Raw genomic sequence first — 11,567 nt, forward strand, 5'->3', positions numbered from 1 at the left:
CCAATTACTTTTAACGACAGATAATGTACGGTTTTTTCACGATTGCGTAATGAATCGTGCGTCAATGTTTTCTCCTATATCCGAGTTTTAACCCAAGGACAACGACTTCGGAAACGCGTTCGGCTGAAATTCGATCAAAGCGGGTCAATTTTGTCGACATTACGTGTCAAACAGGAAATTCGACGTAATAAAGAAAATAGCAGCGAATACAGCCATTGGGGTCAGACATTTCAGGCAGACAGTCCTTATCCACTCACAATGATATTACGTAAAATGGTCGAGCAATTAGGGAAAAATGCCGTCTGTCGTGCCTCTGACTCGGTGTGAACGCTCGCCGGTTAGTGACATTTCTGTGGCTACAGTATCTGATGACAGTACGCAAATCTCGTTTGATCAGCGTTTGCATTTAATGCAACACAATTTAAACCTTTTAATGTTCGGAAAAATTAATAAAATATAATTTTTAAGAATCATATATGAGAGAAACAAATAAATTATTTTATTAATTTTATATTTAAAAAGTTATGATATAATTATTTTATATTATACTTTTGTTCTATTTCTATGTTATAAATTATAAAATAATTTTCTTATAATAAAACAAATTTTATTGTTTTTGTCGATTGATATAATTATTATAATTAAATGTTACAAATTAGATGACAAGATTAATCTGCCATAGCTTACTGCAGGTATAATGCACAGAAAAAAACAAGTGTCAAATCAACACTGATATACTTGTATATACGCAAGAATATATAATCTTGAAATGAGATTATGTTGCATTAAACGAAAAAAATTTGCTTGAATGAAGTTATTTATATAGTTAAACGAAGTTTTATATAGTTCAATCAAGAAAAAAAAGTTGAAATTCTTATAAGAAGCTTATAGTAATATTGCGTATATACGAAACAATCTACATCTTCTTATTAGAATTTCAACATTTTTTTTCTTGGTTGAATTATATACTGACTTTATTCAAGCAAATTTTCTTTGTTTAACGCAATATAATCTCATTTCAAGATTTCCATGTTGTTGGAACTCTCTTGAAACTAATTATATTTTCAAATCAAGGATATTTTTTTTCTGTGTGCACAGGCGATCTGTTTTAAATTCGTGATTAAACACTTTTAAATTCGTGATTAAACACTGTTGTTGCGTTAGCATCGATGGAAACCCATATAATGGTGGAAAACGTCATCCATCTATCGCGTGTTGAAATAGCTGCCTAAAACGCTGTCAGTCTATTGTTATCGTAATCATGTGCCTATCATGAGTAATACAATTTCTTTAATCACTTATCTAATGAGAGGTAAACGCCAAAATGATTCACAATCATTATCAAAGATAATCACGCTCATTATCATAGTCACTGGTAAAAAAATCAGAGAATATTTAAGATAAATATTAGAATAGAAAAAACATATACAGATTAAGTAACATTATACATTTCATGAATATGAAGAAATAACTACTTTAGTTCTTCTATATTAATTTTAGTATACATATCGTTTTACGTATAACGCATATTAAAAAAGAATCTATTGTTTGTTCCTTACTGTTGCATATAATTCTTGTCTTCAGATACACTTATACAAATACAATTCTGAAGAAAATTATAAATAATGTATGTAGGTAGCAAGATTAAGTAAATTTCCATGTTTTCTTGGTACATGATCAAAAGAGTATTCCGCTCGCGAATTATGTGAGAGACAGGAAGAAATGCAGGAAATATTCTCTGAGCATGAGATGTATTGGCGTTACAGAGACACGATCCCGATCCGCTCCATGTAGTCCGATCAAGCCTAGCCAGACACAGGATACGAGCAGCTCTCGTTCGTAAGCTCTCGCCGTGCGTAAACTGACCAGACTGAGCCGTGGGAACTGGAGAACTCCATTCGCCTTTCTCTCCTCCTCGCTCGCTCGCGTTCGCGTCCGCGCCGAACAACAAGCGCCGCGCGAATAGTTTTACCGCTTCAGTTTCCGCGAATGTAATGGCAAATATTGCGTAACTCCGTTCTGCCATTGCGCTAGTTACACGCGAATTAAGCGCGATTCACGTTCCGCGAATATGCGAGATAATAAGCCGGCGTTAACCCCGCTGCGCTGGAAACCTCGCCCTTAACCACCTGCTCCGCGCGCATGCAGGACGCTTTTTTTTCTTCCGTCTAATTGGACGCTGGAAAAAGAAACCGTTACTACACTTACGATTTATGTTCCATTTCCTACCCGGTAGGAAATTATGGTCCAATTTAATGAGGGAAGCACCGCCGTGGTGCGCGCTAGCGCCGTCGTTTCTTAGCCGTACACCTATGCGCGTTTCGTTATTTAACTCGTTTAATGATTCCATCGACCTTATTAATTTACGTCCGCAATTCGTTCGCGCTGCGCGCTGCCAATCCGCGGGAACCTGTATCGCGTAATTAATCGCAAAATGTTTGATATGTAAGCATGTGACATTATTATTGAGGCGGGATTTTTTTACAGCATATTCTGAAAAAATTATAATAAAAATTTTTTTAAATCTAAACATTTTTTTCTAAACAATTTAAATCGTTTTCTCGCTTCTCTCTGGGAGAAAGACCTTCCTCTTTTATGAATATCTAAAAGGTTTCCAAGTTCAAGCATGTGTTTACATCCGCGTGCCCACTTTCTAACGGTGCATCGCTCGAGGGTACATTCGCGCGCTTTCATCATCGCGGATCGCGGATGAATCACGACGCTTCGCAGTCTCGAGGTCCGTCATTATGAATCATCGTCGATGACGACGGGCAACGGGTACTTCGTGAGCGACCCGCCGCGGAGACAAGCGGTGAGAAGGAGGTGCGGAATGTAAATGCGCTCCGCCCGCGCCGCCGCTCGATCGCTCGATCGAAGATAGGTGTCTCGATGGCCGCGTATCGTACCCGCGCTCGTGTCACGGCGCACCTTCGCGACCATGACTCCACAAGGTGTACCAGTCCGCATATAACCAAATGCAAACCTTTGATTTGCATCTTAATATTGCTGCAGACGAGGCCAGATCCCAGCATACAATGTGGGCGCGGAGACACGGTTCGCTTTCTTGAGAAATTCCACATTCTCACCGTATACGTCCAGAATTTCCTCAATCAATCCCGTCGAACTATTGAAGATGAAATGTGTGTTTTATTGATCGCTCTTTATCTTATTTTTTATCAACTTATAAAAAATAAAATAAAAAATCTTTGATCGTATCAAAAATTTCGCCAGCATTTCACGCATTTTGAGATGTTCTTTTTCGTTTCTTTATGTAATGACGGTTATAAATTGGATAGTTTTTTTTTACCATGAAATAGCAATTTTGTTGCATAAAGCGACCTTAATCGTTTTCTATGAATGTATCTTTATTTTATGTTTTGTGAAAATGGTTACGAGTTGATTCTGTTTAAAAGCTGGTCGAAGACGGCAGGTAGAAGAAAGGAATAAGAGCACCAAAGTGGAGGAAAAATGTTTCCAAGCAATGTGGTCTACCTGCTGCCTTCGACAGGTAAGAGATGCGCATTACATCGTGGCGAGATCTTTCCAAAGGGATAATTTGCCGTTTTTATCTCCTAGCGGCGGCGCGGCCATTATTGAAGGGCTGCAGTTCGAGTAAAACGAAATGGAAAGTATGTCACGTAATTCGGCCATAAACTGGGTATCCAGCGCACTATCTTTCTAAGGAAAACTGCGGGAAAGATTCTCGGCGAACCGATTGAACGAAAAACGTTTCTAAAGCATCATTATAGTAGGCTTGACAGATCGAGAGAGCGCGTTTAAAATTCCATCATTTTCTCGTAATGGATTTGTTAAAAATTTGTTGCATAATCGATACACTTAAAACAAGAACTCGATTTTACAGAGTTCTTAAAAATGCACGATTTATTATGAACATTTCAACATTAAAATGGAAGAAGAGTACGCTTAGTCGCTTTTAATTCTTTCTTCAATGTAGTCAGAAGCATTAAAAATTGTTTTATTCAAGGACATAGTCGAACGATTCGATATTTAATGATTATTGTAAGTTACTCGCTCGATGTAACTGTATCATATGCGTCAGATTGACATTCATCTCGACATACATCGTTCGTATTTACTAGACTGCGGTAGCTTAAAATCTGTAATTATCGCCAAGTACAATGGAGATCTTGGGAGAGATACGAATCAGAAGTAGGAGAATAATGTGATTAATCTTGATAAAACGCGATATAAGTGGCACATGGAGCGCGAGCTGTTTCGACGTATGTCGAGACGAGAAGAAGAGAGAAAGACCACCCACCTCGTCGGCGCAAACGTGCGTCTCAGTTAGCAACGCTCTGCTGGGATAATAAACGTAATGGTGGCAAAAATGATGAAGCATGGCTCGCGCCGTAACAATACAACGTCCATGAAATCGCGATGTACCGCAGTGCGCATCAAATATCTCGCGTACCGAGACACAACCAGTTTTCCAAGCTGATAAGTCTTAAAATCGCGCTGAGAGGAACGATAATGACGACAGAAGGCGTTTTCCCACTTGATCGGGTCAACCGGATGATTTTCGGGTGATCTTAATCAATTCCTTCCTCTTCGATCTTTAATTAAAAGATTATAAATGAGCTTTTTTACGAACTCTTGACGATCTCGTTACTTTTTCACTCTGTCTTACATGCGCGCTCATCCGATGGGTTATGGCACATCAATTTGCAATTGTTTACCCCTTTTGAAATGTTTGTTGCAACGTGTTAATAGGCGCGAGATGATTTATGGATAAGATAGAATATAATGCGAGGGGAAATCGAACGCGGTTTATCAGGTATATTATGTAATAATTATCGTCCAATGTATTATCCATTCGCAAGGCTATCCATGAGATTATTTTTCTGCAATTACGTATAGCACGATATTGCATATACGTATACCACGATATTGCAACAAAATTTATGTGAATCGTACGAGTTAATAAGAAAAAGAAAAAAAGATAAGTGCGGCAACGGTTTCCTCGCGTGCATCGTGCGCATTGTCGTCGGGCAAAGTGGATTCGCTTCTGTTTTCGAGCAACACAGTGGCTAACGCACTCTGCGGTCGCTACTATTTGATATATATTCCACAGAGTTGCGATCTCGACGGTTAGTTACTGACTAATGTACCGGCTAGCATGTTGGACAACATGAAAGTACTGCAGAAGCTAATTGCGCTAAGTGTACTGTCCAATTAGATCGAAACCGGTTGGTTTATTTTTCTTTAACATAACAATTTTCTGTTTATATGGAGTTTCCTTCATAACATCTGAAATATTATTGTCAATCGTACTTGTTTCTAAATTAGGTAGTTCTAAATTATGAATAATAGTTTCTGATTTTTGGCATTACTTATCATATTATCAAATGTAAATGTAAATGTATTAATCCAAAGAATGCTTATATTAATCTGTATAATTGATGATTTTTTTGACATTTATTTTTCAATGGCCGACAAAATCAGCAGGTGGTGTCGAATTCATTCATTGTATCTCATTCTTTTGTCATAAATGGCACAAGGATTTTTTAGAATCAGCAAGCGGCGCACCGGTGTGCACTTATTCCTCGCTCGTTTGTTCCTGGATAGATTTCTATTTGCTCTCGCTGTCTCGGTACGATACGTACTCACAGTTGAGCCTCGGAGGAAGCGAAGGCGGAGTATGTATGTCTTGTAGACGGCGCTATCGAGACAAATAGAAAATCAATTGTATACGGACGCTTGCATCCTGCGGGTGAACGGACTTATTTCTTCGCTTCTCTCGGGTGATCCGCCGTAATTGTCTCAGAGAGTTGGGGTGAAATTACACAATCGTGCAGAAGTCGAATTGATTTCCTATTAATGATGATTAGCATGATTCTATAGCATGGATACGAGATTCAACTGTCAATCGTTAAAATTGGAGACATGTAAAGATTCCACCAAAACTACAGTCTGAATATAGAACTAGTTGCCGGGTCGCTGAACAACGGGAATTTTAGGTCAATTATCGGAGGCCGAGTCACGAATGCAATTCTTTATGCAATTTTGTGCCGTATTTTTGAGATAAAGAATTGCTTAGTGGAATTATAGAACATCGAACTTCAAATCGAATTGATTTTTCATGAATGATAATTTGTTACGACTTGACTGCAAACATGAGGGGTTTGACCGGCTATAGTTAGTTTCAAATTAGATCGTAAAAATTACGTTTATAAGAAAATAAAAATTTTTCTCTTGAATAGCTTTAGTGATTGATTTACGAGTACTCATTTATTCTAATTGTTATGGAATCTATTAAAAAACTTACAGAGTAAGCATAAAATTACACATGTCGAGTTTCAAAAGCCAGTTCGTAAGTAGAGGAATAGTAAATGTTGCAGAAGTAGTATGCGACTTCGTAAATTTTCGACATTGTCGTATTTCGAGCGGTAGGTTAGCAGGTGAGAACTTTTAGTGCTAAAATCGATTCGGGAACTGGAACGGATTAAATATTTAACTAGTCGAACGAACATTATGTGGCAGAGCTGCGAATAAATGGACGAAAATATGATGACCCGCGTGCACTTATTGCTATTGATTAACCTAATTCCGAATCGTCGAAGAAAAGGTCATAAGCCTCGAATAACGATTTCACATTTGATTTTTCAAACTGTCCTCTATATTGAACAATTGTCTACAGCAACAGAGCTACCTATTGCTCGCGGAGCTCTGTCTTGCGAATGGATCTTGGCACAGGGTAAAGCTGAGAAATACAAAGAGGATAAAATGAAATAAAATTTTTATAATTTATAAATGTTTGTTTTAATATTTTATAGTTTTATATTTTTCGTTACATCAAATGAATATATTCCAGACATGGTTTTCTTGTAGAATCCTCAAATATATTTTCGCAGGTATCCAGAGATTTGGAGCTTTACTGCTAATTGTCTCGTGCGATTTTTCAAATTGCATGAACAGGCCAATCATCCACGTAGCTCAATACGCGTAAACTTGGCAGGATGTCATAAATCCAATTAGCTCGGTATTACGCTTACCGAACGTAATTGCATGCTAATTAGCATTCTCCGTGCGTTTTTAACCACTTGTAACTCTCATTGCGGGCGAGTTACACATCCGAATCGTCTCCGTATATCATTGTAGTAATATCGTTGCCATTACGCTAATGGACTGTGTTACTCCGATTACACTGTCGTCCAATAAGAATTATTTCGCGCGCAACCAATTATACCGACGTAGAGTTCGAGCGAAAAACATATCGTACGAATGGCTCGTTAATTATCGCGCGGCACGCTCTGTAAGTTATCCCGTACAATAGCCAATGCTGGTTGCAGCGTCCTTTTTACTGAAAAATGAAGATTCCATTTTTCCCAGATGATATGTATAATAGGATATAAAAACATGTTCCCGGGGAGCAGTATACTTATTTATAAAAATTCTCTCACTCACTCACTCACTCAGTGTGCAAAAACATGATATGGAGAAAGCAATTATGATACTGTAATTGTATCCAGTATATGTTGTGCTAATATTACGCTATAAATATCAATACATATGTAATATTTTGTGCCAATTGTGCTAATTTGCTCTTTTTTTTTCATATGTTTCAGGTAAGTCCGATTTCGCGAGTGAACGAATCGATCGCAATTATCGTTATTCTGATTAGCGGCTGATCGTCGCTGCAACGATAATTAATTACTCGACGTGGTACCGACGTGGTGTTTTGGGATCCATTGGGATTTCCCAATGGATGCGGCCATATTAACACGTACGTACATAACCGCATAGGTCCATATACGTGTTCGTACACGTGTACACGTATGTTTTACCCCTATATGCATACATGTATATATACACACCTACATATGTACGCCTTGTTGCACAACCTATAGACGCAGTGGATACCGCAGGTATTCGGATTCCGGCGTACCACACTCGTCTTGCGAGCTCGCAAACGCTCGGCTCAGGGTTCGTTGTCGTCGATCGTGTTAAACATTTAATTTACTAATAAACACTGAATTTCCCAGCGGAATCGACGACGCGAGCCTTCTATTACTTTCACGGCAAGCTATAAGAGATTGAATGAAAGCTATTTTCACATGTATTTCCATTAATCTCGCGTCACTTTCTAATCACACCCAAATGACAGTTACATGTCAACGATAAAAAGCTATATCACGTTTAATATCAATTTGGATTTTTTGTATATTGCTTTACATATTATTAGATTATGATTCCATTTAATCGTTATTTGGCTTTTGCTGTTATTTTATAAAATGTATTAATAAAATTAATTGACGATGCGGAAACATTCGAAATGCAGAAACGAAAACATTGCGCGCTTTTATAATTTATAAAAATTATAATAATTTATTCATATAAATAGATATGTATAACGAAATTTGTTTTTTTTTTGCTTTCGCCAACAGATCGATATATAATTATGTAAGTTGTAGGTTTCATTGCTTTTTGATATCGACTAGTGCACATATATTATTGATACACTTCCCTTATTATTTATTTAATGATACATGGTTCCTATTCTGCAATATAGATTGCAACAGACATTTTCTGACTCGCACGGAAGCTTGTGCGATCTGCTATTATTATTTACAAGATGTTACTTAATTAATTACTAGCGAAGCATAATGCCTCGTATGTATTATGTTCGTTGGCTTGAGTATAGCACGATATTTAATACATATTATCTCTTCATTTATCCGTTATTAATTCGACGCTGCCTAATCCGTATTCAAGAACGCATGCTCGTTAAAAACACGAGAATTCCCGTTATTTATGCGTCCCGTTAATTAAACGTTTAATTGCACAACGTGATAACAATGAATTTTATTATACTTCAGTTTATATTCATCCATATGAATAATATATGATTCCGTACAAAAATAGGAAATGTTTTTTGTGTGATATATTATATATATATATATATACATATATGTATTATTATACTATGATATATGTATATAGGTCATTTTGGGATATATGTATAAAAAGAGAGATTCAGTTTGATCTTTCTGCTATAGTATCGCCATACAGTTTATTTTTATCGATAAGAAACGGTAACGTTCTATGCGCGCGAACGACGCAAGTCGCCGTCGGTGGACAATCGAACGGACGTTCGTCGACGATCGTCATAGAATTAAATACCGTGACACGGTCCCGTTTCACGGCTGAGACTATTACTAACGCTCGTAAATAAACGACTTTTTGTTAGTAGTCGGATACGGATATGGCTCGGACAAAAATGTGCGTAACTTGTCGGACTGTGCGTAACTTTATTACTGCTCTTCGAGTTCTCCAGACGACTATAAACCGGAAATGGACTCCGGTATTGTCCCGGCGAACGTGATATTCAATATATATATACGGAAGCGTTAGCTATATAGACATCTATACGAACAATAGTAATGGTGGGGATCGATGAAAGTACGAGTATAATTTTATCTGTGAACTGATCTTATTATTTACTACACAAAAAAATATTATAAAAGATGTAATTATTATGATTTAAAATTAAAAATTAGCAACATTTATTATATTAATTATAATAACCAAAGTGTATAGAGAACGTGTTAAAAACAAAAATCTAAAAATAAGTGAATATTAAGATCAGATGCCGATTTTTGAAAATTTACATTTAAAAAATTAGCATATTAAATTTTTTACAAAAAACAAAAATTTTTTATGTGATAAATATAAATTAGAGATGTCTTTAAATATCTGTATATGTAATTAGATGCTCATGTGGCATTAGAATTAGAATGTTGTAAAGTATAAACTCCTCTACCTACACACATTGAAATCTAACATATTATTTACAGATTTCAAAATTTGAAATTCTAGAATTTACATACAAGAATATATCAACCATCATAATTCAAATATAATTATTAATAATTGCGACGTGTGTGATAAATTACATGACATTTAGAATGAAGATAAAATTGACTTTTTACTATCTTAATATTTTTTAGTCAGTCATATTTAACATTTTGAAAGCGCCATGTTACAATCGCTATATAAATTATTTCCGGCGCATCGGTAATCCATAACTATCTATCCTGCGGCTTTCACATCGTGGCGAGCTGTATGTACATACGTGGGCGCAAGAATGCTCGCGCCTCGCCCTTGCGCGTCCACGCACCTACACCCGATGCCACGCACGATCGACACTTCCACCTACGATCCGTTTCGCCGGTCTTGTTCCGTATCGTTCCGATATCCCATGGGAACGTCGAGCATTTCTCCGTTCCACACTCGCGTCGTAGATCCTGTAAGGATAAGTCCAGTATTACACACGCGCCGGGCACTGTGGAAGCGAACCGGTTGATCGTCCAATTGTTTACGGAAATCGCCGCATCGTCGTGAGAATCATCGGAGTGGAAATAAGTACCGTGGAAACGTATCTAATGCCGCGTATTGCGTGTAAATGCGATCGTGACAGGTGAGATTTATCAATTAAGGCATTCTCGTGTGATCAATATCTTAACAAAAAGTTTTTACAAAAGAAAAAAAAATACGCCAAGTATGTATATATTATATGATTAAAGCCCGAAACGCGGTCAATCCTAGGATTGACTAACCAATTCTGCCGAATGGCCAAGCGTATTGGTCAAAGTTTTGTAGTAATTTGTTGATATGTGTGTATAAACTATAAACAGTACACAAATAGGCGGGGGAGGGGCTCCGCCGCAGGCGGAGCTCCTTCCCCCGCATAATAAAACTAATTAAACTCCCAGCCTGATATCTAACTGCTTTAATCAAGACGCTTAGTTATTCCTCAGGATTGACCAGTCATTCCGCAGAATTGACCAGTCAATGCTAGAAATGCCCGCGTTTTAGGCTTTGACCATTACATATATGTAATAAACTAAAGTATATGTATATGTGGATTTTGGAAAAAGTAGACGTTTTAAAAATTAACTTTGTTAAAAAATTATAGACATGAGATCATGCAACCATCAAGTACATAATTACAATTACTAAATAACTATAATTATTTATAAAGTTAAAAATGACATGTAAAATTTAAAAATTATAACGATATAAAATAAGTAAATTTAAGACCACATAAAATAACTAATAACTTTCAAAAAAAAAAAAAAAAAAGATGCCAACAGTACGCGGTGTTCCCAAACGGTCACCCATTTAAGTACTAACCGCGCTCAACGCCGCTTGACTTAAGTGATCGGACGAGAACTTGTAGGTTTGGCGTGATTTGACCGTTGACGAAAGTATCTTTCTTAGAAAGGAAAGATACACTTTTTCATCAACTTTCCTGGTTATAGAACGAGAACTTATATGTTCGGTATGTTTATATTATCTCAACATCTCGAGTACTCGCAAATCGTCGCGTCGCGTAAAAGAGTCACGGTCGGTCTCGCTCCGCGTGTACTTGGCGCGAGACACTACCGTGTCTCTTGATAATCTGAATGTTACAATTTTTAGTAGGTATTACTATCCACACATTAAGTAAAAAGTATTTAGCTTTCTCATTTACACTTTGCTATATCAATTCGTTGGTTCTCTATGTACATATAATACTAATATTGTAATAATATTAATATGTACAT

At 36.9% G+C, this 11,567-nt stretch overlaps 1 pseudogene; it reads right to left on the reverse strand.

The window, feature by feature from the left end:
• Positions 1 to 11,105: 11,105 nt before the first annotated feature.
• Positions 11,106 to 11,224, reverse strand: LOC139773750 (5S ribosomal RNA; annotated as a pseudogene).
• Between the last annotated feature and the right edge of the window lie 343 nt (positions 11,225 to 11,567).

The sequence above is a fragment of the Temnothorax nylanderi genome, unplaced genomic scaffold (assembly GCF_030848795.1).
Source record: "Temnothorax nylanderi isolate EJ_2023f unplaced genomic scaffold, tnyl_v1.0 TNYL_tig0067_pilon, whole genome shotgun sequence".
Lineage (NCBI taxonomy): Eukaryota > Metazoa > Arthropoda > Insecta > Hymenoptera > Formicidae > Temnothorax > Temnothorax nylanderi.